Source organism: Podarcis liolepis, assembly GCF_965112155.1.
Source record: "Podarcis liolepis genome assembly, chromosome: 2".
Lineage (NCBI taxonomy): Eukaryota > Metazoa > Chordata > Lepidosauria > Squamata > Lacertidae > Podarcis > Podarcis liolepis.
In genome coordinates this window covers 128,693,448-128,712,140 of record NC_139555.1, presented here as the reverse complement: position 1 = coordinate 128,712,140, position 18,693 = coordinate 128,693,448, and the positions used below count along the sequence as shown (strand labels likewise).

Genomic DNA, 18,693 nt, shown 5'->3' with positions numbered 1-18,693 from the left:
GGAGAGAGGAGACTCACCCGAGTCCAGGAGGGGCTTTTGCAAAGGAGAGAAGAAAGCAGGAAGGGAGGGGGAGGGAGGGGCTTCTGCTCTGGATGACCTTGCCCCCTCCCCCTTCACTTCCTGCCCTCTCTAGGAATCCCGCTCTGCTCCTCTTAACCCTTGCCAAGCCGAGTCCTCCCCTCCCTCTCCCTGCCCTCACTTTTCCTGCTCTAGGGGCTGCCCCCCCCTTCCCTCCCTCTGCCCCAAGGAGCCCACATCCCACCAGACTAACTGCAAGGGAGACGGGGGGGGGTCCATGGGGGGTTAGCTTGGCTCTCCCCCTCCCCCAACATCCCGAGGAAAGGCTGGGGGGGAGAAGAGGCGAAGGCTGCCTAGTGGCGGGAGGTGCCTTGGGCTCAGCAATGGCTCCCTCCAGACACCCCCCCCCCAGAAACACCCTCCAGCTCAGGGGGGGGGAGGAAAGAGGGGGGGCTTCCCAGCCAGGAGACCCCTCCCCCTCCCCAAAATTCGGGTTTTCCTGTTTCTCACCCAGGAAGAGAGACGGAGGAGGAGGAAGAGTCCCGGGCGAGGAAGGAAACCCACACGTGACCGGGGGGGCAGGAGGGGGGCGCATGAAGAAGGAAGGGGGAGAGCAGGATGGTGGAGAGAGGGGACCAGACTCCGGTTCAGAGCCAGAGGGAGCCCGGCCTTCCTTTCCCCGCGTCTCCTGCCTGAAACCCAGAACCTCCTGGAGTCAGGAGACCCATTTCCCGCCCCAGAGCCGGGCTGGACCAATCAGAGGCCTCTCCGTTGGGCAGCTGGCCAATCCCCTTTCAGATTCCCCGGGGCCTCCTCCTCCTCTCCTTCGCCCGCTTTCCTGAGGGAGTTTTCCCTCCTCTGAGTTTCCCTCATGGCTGCTCCCCTTCCCAGCTTCTCCTTCATTTCTCCTTCCTTCTCTTCCTCTTCCTCTTCCCCCCCCATTATTTGGGGGGCAGCTGGATTCCTTCCCCCCCCCCCGTGGCCAGGCCGGCCCAGGAGGAGCCCAGGAGGCGGCAGGGCCAGGAGGAGAAGGGGTTTCCCGCCCTTTCCCGAAAGAGGAGGAGGGGCGCCATTTTGTTTTCCCCAGAGACGCCATGGCTCCCCTGTGGGCCTCGGGGGTCCCACGCTCTCGGGGTCTCTCCTCCCGGCACCTTTGGCCCTCAGCCGCCTCCCTGCCAGGATGGCTTGGCCTCCGCAGGGCAGCCTCTCTCCCCGCCATGTGGGCCCCACGGAGGAGGCCAGGCAAGCGGCCTTGGGGGATCCGCCTGGGTCTGCGAAGGGGGCCAGGAGGGAAAAGGCGCAAGGAGGAGGAGGAGGAGAGAATAACAGGAGTAGTAGTAGTAATAATAAGAAGGGCTGTATCCCCTCAGAGGTGGAGGGTTCCCTCAGGGGAGTCTGACCCCCCGGAGCAGCATCCTTGGTCACCCCAAGAGTCAGCGCTAGGAGAAGGGCTCCACCTGCAGGCCTTGGGGAAAGGGGGGCTCTTCCCCAGACGAGGCTGGAGACTCCCCTGCTGGCCTCTCGGGGTCCCAGGAGCCCTTTCTGGATGGCCCTCATTTGCCCCCCAAATGGGCCAAGACATCTGTTCTTCCCCCTCAGGCGGGAGTTGAACAGGAGAGGTCGCTCCCACTCCTGATCCCTGTGGGTCTCTGGAGGCAGTGGGGGGACTCTAGGGAACTGGCTGAACTGGGGTCCTCCCAGTCCAGCCCAGACAAGAAAGAGAGGGAGCTCTCAGAAGAGGAAGCCATTGCGGAGAAGAACCGGACTTGGCTGTTCTCTGCTGAGGGTCTCCTGCCTTTCTTCCAAGGCTTCCTGGGGGTGCCATGGCCAGAGGAAGAGACAGCCACCCCCCCGAAGGGCCCTGGGGAGCAAGCAGAGCCTGCCTCAGTTTCCTTCCCCAAGGCCTTGGGGGAACCTTGGGGTGCAGAAGGAGGAACCCCAAATGGAGCTCAGACTCCTGGCAAGTGGGGAAAGGAACATGAAATGGCGCTTTCCAGGTGAGTCTCAATACAATACGATAAACCTTTATGGTCATTGTCCCATACAGAACAACAAAATTGAAAAATTGTACATCAGACATTCAAAAACCAACAAGCCTCCTATCCCAGCTATCCCAACCTGGTTAGCCCCCTAAAAACTCTGATACCCCATAATTAAAGATAATATACTCCCATAGAGACTACCTTGCACTGTATTTAAAACCAAAATTGCATTTGGATAGAAACTGTTTTTCAGGCGGCTAGTCCTAGAAAGAAAGAAAGAAGAAAGAGTTTGGATTTGATATCCCGCTTTATCACTACCCTAAGGAGTCTCAAAGTGGCTAACATTCTCCTTTTCCCGTCCTCCCCCACAACAAACACTCTGTGAGGTGAGTGGGGCTGAGAGACTTCAGAGAAGTGTGACTAGCCCAAGGTCACCCAGCAGCTGCATGTGGAGGAGCGGGGAATCGAACCCGGTTCACCAGATTACGAGTCCACTGCTCTTAACCACTACACCACACTGGCTCTCCTAGTCTTTATAACCCTGTACCTTCTTCCAGAAGGCAGAAGCTGAAAGAGATCATTTCCGGGGTGCGCACTATCCTGCACTATCTCTGCAGCTTTCTTATCTAGCACCTTCTGCAAATGCCTGCAGGGCCATGAGTAGTATGCATGAAAACATCAATGCTAAATTGAGCAGATACCTGGAGGCAGCGCGGATTATTTTGGGGGACTTCACTCACACAGATGTGAGGGCAGTACTCCCAAAATCCCATCAGCACATTGAGTGTGCAATAAGGGGAGAAAGTACTCTTGAGAAGGCGTATACGAACATTGGACGGGAATATGAGGCGCACCTCGGTGGTTTAGATCATGTGTCCCTGCTTCTGACACCAGTATACACACCCCTCAGGAAACAAGGCCAGCTACAAACACGGATGGTTACGGTGTGGCCTGAGGGAGCCTCTCAGCAGTTGCAGGACTGTTTCCAGGAGACCGATTGGAATATGTTCGACCATCAGGATCTAGAAACTTCTACATCAACAGTCCTGGATTATATTAGATTCGGCACAGGAAATGCACCAGAGAAAGGTATGTTAAGTTGTATCCGAACAGGAAGCCCTGGATGACGGGAGAGGTTAGGAGATTCTTGGAAGCCAGAAATACTGCTTTTAGAACTGGGGATCGGGTACTGTATGGTATAAAAAGAGCGAACTTGAAGAGGGGTATCAGGAAAGCAAAAGCGGAGTACAGAGGAAAAATCGAGGACCATCTGAGAAATCATGATCCTAGACAAATGTGGCAGGGAGTTCAACATCTGACTGGTTATACCGTATTTTTCGCCCCATAAGACGCACCTTTTCCTCTCCAAAAATGAAGGGGAAATCGGGGTGCGTCTTATGGGGCGAATGCCTGCAAGCCTCGCGCACCCGGCAGGAGGTCCCACCGGGTGCGCGAGGCTTGGGGCGGCAGCGGACTGCTTGCGCGCACCTAGAAGCTTGGGGCGCGCTGAGCTCAGCACGCTCCAAGCTCCTGGTGTAGCGCAGCGATCCGCTAGCCCTGGGAGAGCCCCGTGGCTCTCCCAGGGCTAGCAGACTGCTTGCCGGCACGCAGAAGCTTGGGGCGCGCTGACCTCAGCTTGCCCCAAGCTTCTGGATTAGCGCAGGGGTCCGCTAGCCCTGGGAGAGGCGCCCGGCTCTCCCACGCTAGTGGAGACCTTGCCGGCACGCAGAAGCTTGGGGCGCGCTGAGCTCCGCACGCCCCAAGCTCCTGGTGTAGCGCAGCGCACCTGGGGGGGAAATAATTTTTTTCCCCTTTATTTCCCCCCCAAAAAACTAGGTGCGTCTTATGGGCCGGTGCATCTTATGGGGCGAAAAATACGGTAAATCGAGAAATACATCAGTGGTAGAGAGCACGGCTTCCTTGGTGGAGAGTTGAAGACCTTCTTTGCCCGATTTGAGGTGACACCAACAGTGGCTCCAACAGGGATGTCAGAGCTATTGGCCTCACTACCTGCAGGAAATGCTGTCAGGGTGGAAGAGGGAGAAGCGAGGCGAATATGAAAGGAGGCAAACACGAGGAAGGCTATGGGCCCAGATGGGGTGGCTGGCAGGGTGCTAAGAGACTGTTCGGACCAATGGGTCAGGATGGGTTCCCACGTCTCTGCGGATCTTATGAACTCCAGAAACGGTGAACAATGCAAGCTATGATCTCGTTTGAGGAAAGGGAATTAAGATGCCTGCTTCCCCATCCCCAGTGGATTAAAAAGTCCAAAGATTAGGGAAAGAAGAAAGAAGAGGAAGCAGGATTGGATGAACATTATAAGAGACCAGATTTTTCCATTGTGACTTGGATGAGATTTGTTGGGACAGTTTTTCAAAGGCTTTATAGAAACTGGACCAAGAAGCTGGAGAAATACTAATTTGGATTATTAGACGATCATTATAAGAGTCATATTGCACTGTCTGAGTTGGTTAAGATTTGAAAGCTGGGCTAGGGAGGGAGATGAAGGGAATGTGTCATCTTGCTGAAGAGGAGAAGAAGAGGAGTTTGGATTTGATATCCCTCCCGCTTTATCACTACCCGAAGGAGTCTCAAAGCGGCTCAATTCTCCTTTCCCTTCCTCCCCCACAACAAACACTCTGTGAGGTGAGTGGGGCTGAGCGACTTCAGAGAAGTATGACTGGCCCAAGGTCACCCAGCAGCTGCAGGTGGAGGAGCGGAGACGCAAACCCGGTTCCCCAGATTACGAATCTACCGCTCTTAACCACTACACCACTGTATGCTAAATACAGCTGGGTTTATTCTGGAGTGCAAATTATGAATAATTGTTGCTACAGATGATTTTCAGATGGAGATGGGAGTTTTCTTTTTGGTGCCTGCCCTGTGGAACACCCTCCCAGCAGATGTCAAAGGAAAAAACAACTACCAGACTTTAAGAAGACATCTGAAGGCAGCCCTGTTTAGGGAAGCTTTTAGGCCCAGTCTTATTCAACATCTTTATCAACGACTTGGATGGTGGACTCAAGGGCATCCTGATCAAATTTGCAGATGACACCAAACTGGGAGGGGTGGCTAACACCCCAGAGGACAGGATCACACTTCAAAACGACCTTGATAAATTAGAGAACTGGGCAAAAACAAACAAGATGAATTTTAACAGGGAGAAATGTAAAGTATTGCACTTGGGCAAAAAAAATGAGAGGCACAAATACAAGATGGACACCTGGCTTGAGAGCAGTACATGTGAATCATAGAATCATAGAATCATAGAGTTGGAAGAGACCACAAGGGCCATCGAGTCCAACCCCCTGCCAAGCAGGAAACACCATCAGAGCACTCCTGACATATGGTTGTCAAGCCTCTGCTTAAAGACCTCCAAAGTAGGAGACTCCACCACACTCCTTGGCAGCAAATTCCACTGTCGAACAGCTCTTACTGTCAGGAAGTTCTTCCTAATGTTTAGGTGGAATCTTCTTTCTTGTAGTTTAGATCCATTGCTCCGTGTCCGCTTCTCTGGAGCAGCAGAAAACAACCTTTCTCCCTCCTCTAGTGAAAAGGATCTAGGAGTCTTGGTTGACCATAAACTTGACATGAGCCAACAGTGTGACGCGGCAGCTAAAAAAGCCAATGCAATTCTGGGCTGCATCAATAGGAGTATAGCATCTAGATCAAGGGAAGTAATAGTGCCACTGTATTCTGCTCTGGTCAGACCTCACCTGGAGTACTGTGTCCAGTTCTGGGCACCACAATTCAAGAAGGACACTGACAAACTGGAACGTGTCCAGAGGAGGGCAACCAAAATGGTCAAAGGCCTGGAAACGATGCCTTATGAGGAATGGCTAAGGGAGCTGGGCATGTTTAGCCTGGAGAAGAGGAGGTTAAGGGGTGATATGATAGCCATGTTCAAATATATAAAAGGATGTCACATAGAGGAGGGAGAAAGCTTGTTTTCTGCTGCTCCAGAGAAGCGGACACGGAGCAATGGATCCAAACTACAAGAAAGAAGATTCCACCTAAACATTAGGAAGAACTTCCTGACAGTAAGAGCTGTTCGCCAGTGGAATTTGCTGCCAAGGAGTGTGGTGGAGTCTCCTACTTTGGAGGTCTTTAAGCAGAGGCTTGACAACCATATGTCAGGAGTGCTCTGATGGTGTTTCCTGCTTGGCAGGGGGTTGGACTCGATGGCCCTTGTGGTCTCTATGATTCTATTCTAATATTTGATGCATTACTGTATTTTAATATTTTGTTGGAAGCTGCCCAGAGTGACTGGGGAAATCCAGCCAGAGGGGAAGGGTTATGAAGATAAGATGGCGTCCAGTACGCTTCTTGCTGCATCACTGTCCATGCCGATAGAAAACATGAGCCCCCTCGGCTCTCTTACTTAGCAGAGTCCTTGCAGCGGCAGGAAAACTGTTGCCTTGTGTGGGTAATAAATCAGACTGAATGCAGGCTTTCTTTCTAATCTCCTATAGTCTTTAATGCGTAGAAAAACATCATAAATCAGCCCGGCGAAATGGCTGGCATCTTCTTGCCTCTCAGTCAAAAACGAAAGAGCTTCACACACAAAGAAAGTTTCCCGTATGTGAACATAACCACGCCTCAGAATGTGAGATGTCACTCAGAACTGTTTAACCCTATAAGTTCTGATTCTCCTCACACCCCCTCTCGTCTCGCATCCTGAGGGAAATTGTGAGTATAACTCTCCCCAAACACAACCCTTCACAGAGTTGGACTCCATGGGCGTTCTGACCTCTGTACAGTCAGACATCCGGAACTTCTTACCAAGCTCTTTGCCAAAACCTTGCATCTGTCTATCTGTCTGTGCACAGCTCTCGGCCTGCTTGCATCTAAAGACCTCATTGAGTTCAACTCCTTTCCCATTGCCTCTTGCCCCTTCCTGGCTTCTGTCTCAGGCAACTGTTGAACCTCCTCAAAACTCTCAGGTTCGCACTGTGCGAAACCAACCCACACGCTGGTGACCTGAAACCTCTCAGGTGGTACCCCCTTTGTGGTGTGTGCGGAACGTCTGAGCACTGTCTCAGGTGCCCCCTCTGACCCACTGGGGCCAGCAGGTGTGTCACTGATACCAGAAGACTCCCCCTCTGACTTACTGCATCTTCGGGCCTCCTGCACTTTGCTAACGGGAGACGAAGGCTCACTCTTGGGCTCTCTTTTAACAACCTGTGGAGATGCCCCTCCCTGTTCTTGACCCTGGTCCTCATCAACAGGTTTAGCTTCTGACTCTCTCTCCTCCTCAGAATCAGACAGACATTCTGAGAGAACGTCAGGATTCGCAAGGATCCTTGACCAACCATTCTGCTCACAGAACTCAGCATTTCTGCTGATTAGAAGCCTGGACTGATCACCTTCTGGATAGGCAAACCTCCACCCTTTTGTCGCAGGCTCGTACCCACAAAAGATCATTTCCCGGGACCTCGGGTCACCTTTCTTTTGTTGAGCCTTTGGCACAAGCACCCAAGCTTCGCAACCGAACACACGGAAGAAATGCACCTTCGGTTTCTTCCGGTGCAGCAAGAAATATGGTGTGTCACCTACAACAGAGTTATAGGACCTGTTCATCGTGAAGTTGGCCGTCCTCCAGGCTTCAGCCCAAAAGCTCTGAGGCAAACCAGAGTCAAACAATAGAGCGTCAGCTGTTTCAGCCAGTGCCTTGCTCCTGCGCTCCGCCATGCCACTCTCCTGAGGAGAAGCAGCACCCGTCAACCTGTGACGTATTCCCTTCTGGCGGAAGAAACTCTGCAGAGCAGACCCAGAGAACTCTGCACCTCGGTCACTCTTAAAACTCTGCACCTTGGTGGAAAACTGTAGTTCCACCGCCGCAACCCAGTCTTTGATCAGTTGCGCTGCCTCGCTTTGCTGTTTCAGTGAGAAGAACCACCCGTTCTGGGTAAAATCATCTGTCAGCGTAAGCACAAACCTGGCCTCACCCAGACTCGGCCTTGGCATGGGACCACTTAGGTCTGTGTGCACAAGCTCAAAAGGCTTTGTGGTTACCCTCTCCGATCTGGGATAACTGCACCTTTGTACCTTTGCCCTTCTGCATGCCCTGCAATCTAGGAATTTATCCCATGGTTTCATCTTGCAACCTACAGTGCATTCAGGCAACTTCTGGATATCTTTCCAACAGCCATGCGACATTCTTCTGTGCCACAAATGAGCACATGAATCATGAGTGGGAACGTTAACACACTTAGCCTGTGCTGTCTCAGCGTCCCTCTTACCCTCCAGAGGTGTCTCCAGAACGAAGGTTGTTCTGACATGCAACACTGACCAGTTGTCTCCCACCCCTGGAAATAGAACAGACATCATTTTCAAAGCAAACCTTATACGCCTCCTGTAAAAGAGAAGATACAGATAAAAGACAACATTTCATTCCAGGAACAACGTAGACCTCCAGCTCCGCCTGTAAAAAAGAAACAAACAAATTGCCAACAGTGGTTAAATGTCTCTGTGAGCCATCAGCAAAAACGACAGTTTTTCCAGTTGAAACAGCCCTGCAGTTCCACATTTCACCACCAGGTGGCACTGGCATCAGATGATGGCTGGCTCCTGAGTCGATGACCCAACATAGCATGCTGCCCTCACTGGAGTTGTCCCGTAGCGTTGCCATGGAGGCAGCTGCAAGCTGATAAGAACCGTCACTCCCTGTGTCACGTCCTCCCTTTGCATTCCCATGCTGACCTCCTCTCCTGGACTGGCTGCCATGGAAACCTGGCTGACTGCCATGGGAAGCGACCTTGGAGACATCCTGCCCAGCCTCTCTGGCTCTCCGCAGATGGTCAACAGACCCACAGATAAAACAGCGACAAGTGGAAAAAGCCTGAACTGTGCCCTCTGCTGGCCTGGCCCCCCCTCTGCACCCGGCAGGGCTCTCTGTGCCAGCACGGCCTTCTCTGAGTCGGCGTTCCTGTTCGTCACACAAGCTACCAGTCACATACTGAAGCGTAAGATCGGCTGGACTCATTGATTCCAAAGTTAGACACAAATTGTCATAACTTTTGTCCAAAGAGCTGAGCAAAATATAAACTTTCAGTTCCTCAGAAAAGTTGACTTGCAACAGTCTCAGCTGGTTGAAAACAGAAAGCATCTCAGTTACATGCTGTCTGATGCTATCACCAGGACGCAGCTTCATCTCAAACAAGCGTCTGGTAGTGTGGATTTTTGCCCCAGCTGTGGTCCTGTGGTGCACTCTCTCTAGTGCCTGGTAGGCCTCATGAGCAGTCTCAAGCTCCTCTACCAAAGGAAGCTATGAGCCCTCCAAACTGAGCACTGTAGCTCCCAGGGCTTTCTGATTCCTCCTCTGCGAAGCATGGGCAGCTGAAGCACCGGCTGCAGCTTGCTGTGGAGGCCCTTGGACCGCCTCCCACAGACCCTTGGCTACCAGCCAGGCCTTCAGATTCCTGGACCACTCCTCCCAATTTCTGCCATTTTTTCAAAAGGGACGGAATATGACTCCTGGCCGTCTGCCATCTTCTCCCCCGGGGCTCAGCGTACTCACGTAGCAGCAGCTCCCTGGCACCCGGTCCTGAAGATGAGATCCTCCCCAGCGAGCTTCTCTGCTTCAAAACATTAGGCAAAAGCTCCAACTGGCTCCAGCTCAGCTGCCTTCCCATAACCTATGAAGATAAGATGGCGTCCAGTACGCTTCTTGCTGCATCACTATCCATGCCGACAGAAAACATGAGCCCCCTCGGCTCTCTTATTTAGCAGAGTCCTTGCAGTGGCAGGAAAACTGTTGCCTTGTGTGGGTAATAAATCAGACTGAATGCAAGCTTTCTTTCTGATCTCCAACAGTCTTTAATGAGTAGAAAAACATCATAAATCAGCCCGGCGAAATGGCTGGCATCTTCTCGCCTCTCAGTCAAAAAGGAAAGAGCTTCACACAAAGAAAGTTTCCCGTATGTGAACATAACCACGCCTCAGAATGTGAGATGTCACTCAGAACTGTTTAACCCTGTAAGTTCTGATTCTCCTTACAAGGGTATCAATAAATCATCATCATCATTTTTTTTGTATTTTTTATATTTTTAATATTTTCTATTAAGATTCCTTTATTTTGAATTTAGGAGGACACACATAGGAAGAGGAGAGTTGGAGGTGCGAGGGACCTGAAAGGAACGCAGGGAAGGAAGGATCTCTCAGGGTGGGATATGGGGAGAAGAGGGGGTAACGCAGGGGAGAAGTGGGGGAGCCTGCCTTTCTATGGGTTGACGAATGATATGTTATATATGATACAAATGTCATAAACAGTATTTTTAGTTTATACCCCCCCTTTCTCTTTTCTATACAATTGTATTTTGTAAGGATTGTTTAATATTTTTTGTTTTATTTCTCTTTTTTGGTTTCCCCTCAGTATGAATTCTTTGATGGCGAGTGAGATGGGAGCTATGAGTGAAGCTCTTTCCACCTTCCATGCACTGATAGGGTTTCTCCCCTGTATGAGTTCTTTGATGCAAAGTGAGGTTTCTCCCATCCCAGAAGTTCTTCCCACATTCGAAGCACTGATAGGGTTTCTCCCCAGTATGAATTCTTTGATGGGAAGTGAGATGTGCGCTTTGATTAAAGCACTTTCCACATTCCAAGCACTGATAAGGTTTCTCCCCAGTATGAATTCTGTGATGGGAAGTGAGACTATCCTTCCGATTGAAGCTCTTTCCACATTCCAAGCACTGATAAGGTTTCTCCCCAGTATGAATTCTGTGATGGGAAGTGAGACTATCCTTCCGATTGAAGCTCTTTCCACATTCCAAGCACTGATAGGTTTTCTCCCCTGTATGACTTCTTCGATGGCAAGTGAGATTGGCCCTGTAACTGAAGCTTTTCCCACATTCCAAGCACTGATAGGGTTTTTCTCCTGTATGAGTTCTTTGATGGGAAGTGAGCTTGTTCCCCTCCCTGAAGCTCTTCCCACATTCAAAGCACTGATAGGGTTTTTCTCCTGTATGATTTCTTTGATGGCAAGTGAGATGTGCGCTTTGATTAAAGCTCTTTCCACATTCCAAGCACTGATAGGGTTTTTCTCCTGTATGAATTCTGCGATGGGAAGTGAGACTGGAGCTATCAGTGAAGCTCTTTCGACATTCCAAGCACTGATAGGGTTTCTCTCCTGTATGAATTCTTTGATGGGAAGTGAGATTCACCTTCTGACTGAAGCTCTTTCCACATTCCAAGCACTGATAGGGTTTCTCCCCTTTATGAGTTCTTTGATGCAAAGTGAGCTTGGCCCCCTCCCTGAAGCTCTTCCCGCATTCGAAGCACTGATAGGGTTTTTCTCCTGTATGCGTTCTTTGATGGGAAGTGAGATAGTGCCTGAGACTGAAGCTCTTCCCACATTCCAAGCACTGATAGGGTTTTTCTCCTGTATGCGTTCTTTGATGGGAAGTGAGATTTTGCTTGAGACTGAAGCTCTTCCCACATTCCAAGCACTGATAGGGTTTCTCCCCTGTATGAATTCTTTGATGGGAAGTGAGATGGTGCCTGAGACTGAAGCTCTTCCCACATTCCAAGCACTGATAGGGTTTCTCCCCGGTATGAATTCTTTGATGGGAAGTGAAATGTGCGCTTTGATTAAAGCTCTTTCCACATTCCAAGCACTGATACAATTTCTCCCTGCTCTGTCCTCTTTTGTGTGAAGTGAGGCTATTCCTTCGAATGAAGCTCTTTCTTTGACGGGAGGTGCACTGGGAGCTCGGACGGATGTTCTCTCCACACTCTGAATGTTTATTTGACTTCTCCGCTATGTGGATTCTGTTGTGCTCCCCCTTGTTCTTCCCTTCCAGTTCATCTCCATCTGCAATGAAGAGAGAAGCGAATTAGAGCCTCAGGAAGAAATGGAGCTCCAGATCATTGAACCAAGTCAATTAATGCTTGTGATAGAGGAAGAACTAAAAATAGCTAGATGTGGGGCCTCTCTATAGTTTTCACTGTCTTTGTTGGCCGGTATTTACTGACATATTGCTTGGCTTTTATCTAGAATGGATTTTGTTCTTGCTCAATCCTGGAATCCACTCCATCTCCAAGGTCAGTCATGTCTTTGGTCAATCAAATGCAAACAGAAGCAAAAACAACACGCCTGACAGAATTTACATCAACTTCCCTTTTTTTTGCAAGTAAATTTTTATTCAGAATTTGTAAAAGAAAAAAGGACAAAGAAATACAAAAATAAACATTTTAACATAAATTATTCATCCTATTTTCATGCTATACAAAAAGTAAGCGTACAATCATACAAAAAAATAATATAAACATTAGGCTCTACTTAGCCTTTGACTTCCCTTCACCCTTTTGGTAAGTATCAAATAAATCCCGGGTTGCGTAATTAGTTTATTAAAGTTTATAATTATTAGCTGATAAAGTTTTTCTAATACCGCCAGTTCCTCCTATATATCCGTTCCAATATATTTCCAAAATTTACTCCAATTTTTTTGAAATTTCTGGTCGTCTTGGTCTCGTATTCTGCCTGTTAATCTATCTAGCTCGGCATAGTTAATCATTTTGACCTGCCAGTCACTTACGTTAGGTATAGTTTCTGTTTTCCAGTTTTGTGCCAGCATAATTCTTGCGACTGTGGTGGCATAGAGAAATATTTTTTTATCTTCATTTTTTATTTCCTTACCCATAATTCCCAGCAAAAAGGCCTCAGGTCTTTTGGGAAAAGTATATTTAAAAACTTTTTTAAGTTCATTATAAATTGCTTCCCAAAAAACCTTCACCTTGTTGCATTGCCACCACATATGGTAGAGGTCTCCCTCCACTTCACCACATTTCCAGCATGTCTTATTTTCTGATCTATAGATTTTAGCCAATTTTGCCGGCGTAAGATACCATCTATAGAGCATTTTCCAAACATTTTCTCTGGCTGGTATTTACTGACATATTGCTTGGCTTTTATCTGGAATGGATTTTGTTCTGGCTCAACCCTGGAATCCACTCCATCTCCAAGGTCAGTCATGTCTTTGGTCAATCAAATGCAAACAGAAGCAAAAACAACAAGCCTGACAGAATTTACATCAACTTCCCTAAAAACTCTGAAGCCGGCATTTAAGAAGGCCTGGGTGGTTCAGAGAAGCCTGGTCACTGTTTTAAAAGGCATGACTAGACGCAGAACATTCACAGAGGAAACAGTTGATATCCCTCCATTCTGGGTTCACCGTCTGGATGTTAGAATGCCAGACGCTGTTGGTCTCCAGCCAAAGAGTTGAAGTTCATCACATACAGGTATGTATGGAACATCTACACCTTGTCTGTGAAACAAACAGCAACATGTTCACCTGAACACTCCCCATCAGCTGTTGCCTCAATCTAGTCGGTCTAAATTTAAATTTATACGTAAATCACTTTCTTCACTTTGAACCCCCCACCCATGTCCATGAGGAGACCAACTCTGTATTTTTTCATTAGCAACAGAAGAGGAAAAGTGACTATAACTCAGTTCAAACCAATGCATGAACCCAGAACTCATACACCGACCACTAATGATGAACCATAAGTTACTAGATATTCCTGCAAATTTATTCTGCTATTTCTGATATGCAAATGGCATGCGAAGACTTAGTCTTCATATTTGTATCATTTATTGGTCCTATGATCCTTGTTTTTAAAAGCAAATAAGAAGTTATTCCAAAAAGAAAAAGACAATACACAGAGGCCCCATCTCCATTCAAACTGCAAAGCAGGATCAGTGAGTTGTCAGACATTGGTAGGGCATTCAGATCACAGAACTGGTTTTAGACATTTAGATAGACCTGCCAATTCATCGCGTCGGGCAGGGAGCTGTGATCTATTCCTGGCTCAAATTGCCTGCAGATGACAAAGGCGCAGGAAGGCAGGCAGGTGGAGGAGCCCAAAAAGGTGCTCCCCTTCTCCATCTCCATCCACCTGTCTGCCTCCCCCCACACTCCAATTCCTCTCTGGCTCCATCCATCTAGGTCCCCATCTCCCCTCCCCTGGGACTCACCAGATCTCTCGGAGGTCCCTGGGAGGGAATGCTCAGAGGCTGAGAGGAGGGATGCAGGAGACAACCTGACCAGGTCATCCGTCCATCTTCCCCCTTCCATTCTCATTAGCTTTGCAGAATCTGTTCCGTTTATCCTTCCTGAGGAGTCAAGGAGCCAAAACGAGCTGGAGGGTCCCTGGGAGAGAGGAAGAAGGAAAGGCAGCCTCAGAGGCCCTGCAGGGATTCTCCTGCCCCTGGAGAAGCACAAATGGGGCGGCCCCTTCCCAACAGAAGCCCCATTTCTATACCTCTCCAGTGGTTCGAAAAAAATAAGGTAGGCTACTTGCATGACAATTAAAGAAAAAATAAGAAGAGAGAGTAATAGAGAAATGAAAAATAATTGAAGATCCTAAAGAAATATGCAAAGAAAAATTAAATTACTATAGGAAGTTTTACCGTGCAAAAGAAGAAGACCAAGAGGAAATGGAATGATTCATAGCACAAAATAGACTCCCGACAATAGCAGATTGGAAAATAGAACAACTAAATTTACCAACAGTGATGATGGAGGTGCAGCAATCTCAAAAGCAAAGATAGGAAAGTCCCCAGGTACGGATGGATTATCGGCGGCATTTTATAAGAAGTTAGAAGATATATTATCAGAACCAAGGAAACAGTACTGAACGGAATTTTAAAGGAAGGAAGAATACCAAAATCATGGGAAGAAGCACTTATCACACTGATACCCAAACAAGGAGCAGATCCAACACTAATCAAAAATTATAGACCTATATCATTGTTCAATAATGATTATAAAATATTTGCTAACATCCTAGCTAACAGGTTAAAATAAAGTATTGAATGAAATAATACACAGAGATCAGGCTGGCTTCTTACCAGGCAGACACATGAACAATAAAATGAGAAACATAATTGATATTTTAGAATATTTAGAAGCAAGATCAGATAAAAAAGCCATTTTGATGCTGATAGACACGGAATAGGTCTTCGACAACATCTCTTGGAGCTTCATTGTCAGGGAACTGCCATCAGGGCTGGAGGGAGAGAGCAAAAGCCAGAGGGATTCCAGAGAGCGTCCAGGGATCGCGCGAAGCAGCCCACCTTCTGGGGAAGAGAATCAGCGTAGCACCAGTGGAGAAGGGGGGCAGATGGGGGAAGCGGCGAGGCGGTCCCATGACTCCTTGCCTGGGACCAGCGGCGAGAGTAGGGGTCCTCCGCTGCCCACGCCCTCCTTGCGCAGAAGGCTTCCACGCAGAGAAAGTAGGAGGAGACTAGGCGTCAAAGAGCTTCTTTGCTGGAAGAAGTTTAAGAAACGCCCACTGACGGATTCTGCCAGCGATTGAGACAGCCACGGGTGAGTGGCTGTCCGGACAGAAAAGGTTCACTTAGGCAACCCAGCCAGGTGTTGGCACAGGCTTACACACGAGGAACCCCTAGAACCATTACATTCATGAAAAAAATACAGAAAAAGCAGGACTTGCAGAATATATTCTTAGGGGTGTTGAGGCAATATATTGAAATCAGAGAGCCAAATTGATACTAAATAGTGAAATAAGAGAAGAATTTAAAGTAAGTAAGGGGGCCAGGCAAGGCTGCCCCCTTTTGCCTCCACTTTTTATTACGGTACTAGAATTCTTAGCAATGACAACAAGGAGTGACCAAGGCATAAAAGGTCTAACAAGGGGGAAGAAGTCGCCCAAGATGAAGGCCTTTGCAGACAATGTAATTCTAACTTCTGAAAATCTGGACGAAAGCATACCAGAAATAATAGGGAAAATCCTTGAATTTGGAAGTGGCAGGATTTAAATTAAATAAAAATAAGACTAGTATGCTAGCAAAAAAATATGTCAACACAGGAAAAAGAAGGACTAAAGAAAATATCAGGATTGGAAACAGTAAATAAAACTAAGTATTTGGGAATCTGGCTCACAAATGAAAACACCAATCTATTTAAAGACAATTATATTAAAACATGGAAAGAAATCAGTTTTGAATCATATAACAAGAAAATTGATATATAGAGTATAGGAAAAACATAAAGTGGTCTTAGAACCTAAACCCCCTGGTGGATTTCACCTCAGGAAGCAAAAACTGGGGGAAAGAAAAAATATGGAATTGAATTGGGCCACTTTCACTGCCTTGTTGTGACGAAGGGGCTTGAATAACTCAGAGAAGCTATGAGCTAAGCTGTGCAGGGCCACCCAAGACGGACAGGTCATAGTGGAGAGTTTAGACTAAACCTGATCCACCTGGAGGAAGAACCGGCAAGCCACTCCAGTAGCCCTGCCAAGAAAACTCCATGGACAAAGGCAACAGGCATATAAAAGTTATGACGCTGAAAGATGAGCCCCTCAGGTCAGAAGGCGTCCAACATGCTACTGAGGAAGAGCGGAGGACAAGGACAAGTAGATTCAGAGCTGATGAAACGGCTGGGCCAAAGCTGAAAGTTAAGTTGGATGTGGTGACAATGAGATGGCAAGAATAAATATTGACATCCTGGGCATCAGTGAACTAAAATGGACAGGGATGGGCGAATTCAGTTCAGATGACCATCATAACTACTACTGTGGGGAAGAATCCCATAAAAGAAATGGAGTGGCCCTCGTAGTCAAGAAAAGAGTGGCAAAAGCTGTACTGGGATGCAATCTGAAAAATGATAGAATGATCGTGATACGAATCCAAGGCAGACCTACAAGAAATAGAATACAGATTTCCAAAGAATAGCAAGGAGAGACAAGAGGGCCTTCTTAAACGAGCAATGCAAAGAAATAGAGGAAAACAATAGAATGGGGGAAAACAGAGATCTCATCAATAAAATTGGAGATATGAAAGGAACATTTTGTACAAAGATTACCATAATAAAGGACCAAAGTGGTAAGGACCTAACAGAAGCAGAAGACATCAAGAAGAGGGGGCAAGAATACACAGAGGAATTATACCAGAAAGATATGGATGTCTCGCAAACCCCAGGTAGTGTGGTTGCTGACCTTGAGCCAGACATCCTGGAGAGTGAAGTCAAATGGGCCTTAGAAAGCACTGCAAATAACAAGGCCAGTGGAAGTGATGGTATTCCAGCTGAACTATTTAAAACTTTAAAAGATGATGCTGTTAAGGTGCTACACTCAATATGCCAGCTTGGAAAACTCAGCAGGGGCCAGAGGATTGGAGAAGATCAGTCTACATCCCAATCCCAAAGAAGGGCAGTGCCAAAGAATGCTCCAACTACCGCACAATTGCACTCATTTCACATGCTAGCAAGGTTATGCGTAAAATTCTACAAGGTAGGCTTAAGCAGTATGTGGACCGAGAACTCCCAGAAGTGCAAGCTGGATTTCGAAGAGGCAGAGGAACCAGAAACCAAATTGCAAAAAATTGTTCAAAATTGGGAAAGGAGTACGACAAGGCTGTATTTTGTCTCCCTGCTTATTTAACTTATAGGCTTTTGAATTCTGGTGCTGGAGGAGACTCTTGGGAGTCCCATGGACTGCAAGAAGATCAAACCTCTCCATTCTGAAGGAAATCAGCCCTGAGTGGTCACTGGAAGGACAGATCCTGAAGCTGAGGCTCCAAGACTTTGGCCACTTCATGAGAAGAGAAGACTCCCTGGAAAAGACCCTGATGTTGGGAAAGATGGAGGGCACAAGGAGAAGGGGACGACAGAGGACGAGATGATTGGACAGTGTTCTCGAAGCTACCAGCATGAGTTTGGCCAAACTGCGGGAGGAAATAAAACACCACCTAACAGGGTGGATCCAGTATCACCAAATAAATGAGGTCTTCAAAGCTGTCAAGAAAAAGGGTTTTGCAATTTCAGTATTGGATAAAGAATTACTACAAAACAAAAGTAATTTCTAAAATCTATGGAATCTTATTGGAGTGGGAGGATATGGATGAACAAGTAAAAGCGGTAATGATCAAATTGGCTATGGATTTAGGGAAACCTATTCAATTAACATCATGGGGGAAATTATGGAAGGGGAGTTGGAATTTTACGGCTTGTGAGGCAATAACAGAAAATTTGATAAAGATGTTTTAAATAAGGAAATATTTCTTTATGCCACAGTGGCAGTGAGAACATTTATTGCCAATTAATTGCCAAAAAATGGGAAAACGAAATAATTCTGACAAAAAAAAGCTCTCTTTGGAGGAGGGTCCCTGGCACTCGGGGAGAGACCATAAATGTTGTAACTACTCCGGGTCAACGCTATCTTTCTCCTTAATTCCTCATGAAGTTTCCTAATACCAGTTATACCATATGCCTTATACCATTTTCTAAAATTCTATGATTATCCCTGTTGTGTTTTATTTAATGGAAATTGAGACGGGTTTCCTAGGTGAAGCTTTTTCCACATTCTAAACAGTCCCTTGCAGGAAATATTTCATGGAAAATTAGATTCACCAAAAGAACGAAGCCAGACAAATGTAGAAAGGGAAAAAGAGAATTAGACAGGATGTACCTCCACGTCCCTAAGATCTCTGAAGCCTACATGGAAGAAGGCCTGGGCAGCTCAGAGCAGCCTCATCCTGGTTGGAAAAGGCAGGACTGGTGGAAGAATATTCCCAGACAGAACAGGAGATGCATCTCCTATGGAGAGTTGTGGGTGTGGTAACATCTCAGATGCTGCAGGGGGCGCTATGGGGCTCCCTCAAAATAGAGGAGGTTTGTCCTTCAGAGATCTGTATGGAATTTCAAAGCTGATCTTATGATCCAGCAGG

The 18,693-nt window shown here is 47.5% G+C and overlaps 2 protein-coding genes and 2 long non-coding RNA genes across 5 annotated transcripts in view; 2 read left to right on the top strand and 2 right to left on the bottom strand.

The window, feature by feature from the left end:
- Window positions 1-18,693, bottom strand: part of LOC310702297 (uncharacterized protein) — a 636,573-nt gene that overhangs the window by 106,141 nt on the left and 511,739 nt on the right. The window lies entirely within an intron of this gene.
- Window positions 1-18,693, bottom strand: part of LOC310702288 (uncharacterized protein) — a 165,169-nt gene that overhangs the window by 18,874 nt on the left and 127,602 nt on the right. Inside the window, exon 1 of one of the 2 annotated variants that reach the window (XM_083493696.1) lies at window positions 18-202. The exons of the other annotated variant lie outside the window; for it this stretch is intronic. The gene's annotated coding sequence lies outside the window, so the exon portion shown is untranslated. Of the gene's footprint in view, window positions 1-17; window positions 203-18,693 lie in introns of those variants that run through there. 2 annotated transcript variants of the gene reach the window in all.
- Window positions 1,430-18,693, top strand: part of LOC310702311 — a 28,594-nt gene continuing 11,330 nt past the window's right edge. Inside the window, exon 1 of the long non-coding RNA XR_014523447.1 lies at window positions 1,430-2,015. This is a non-coding gene — a long non-coding RNA (uncharacterized lncRNA). The remainder of the gene's footprint in view (window positions 2,016-18,693) is intronic.
- LOC310702309 lies at window positions 10,426-10,976 on the top strand. The gene is made up of 3 exons (XR_014523445.1): window positions 10,426-10,530; window positions 10,615-10,781; window positions 10,866-10,976. It is a non-coding gene; the product is annotated as an uncharacterized lncRNA (long non-coding RNA).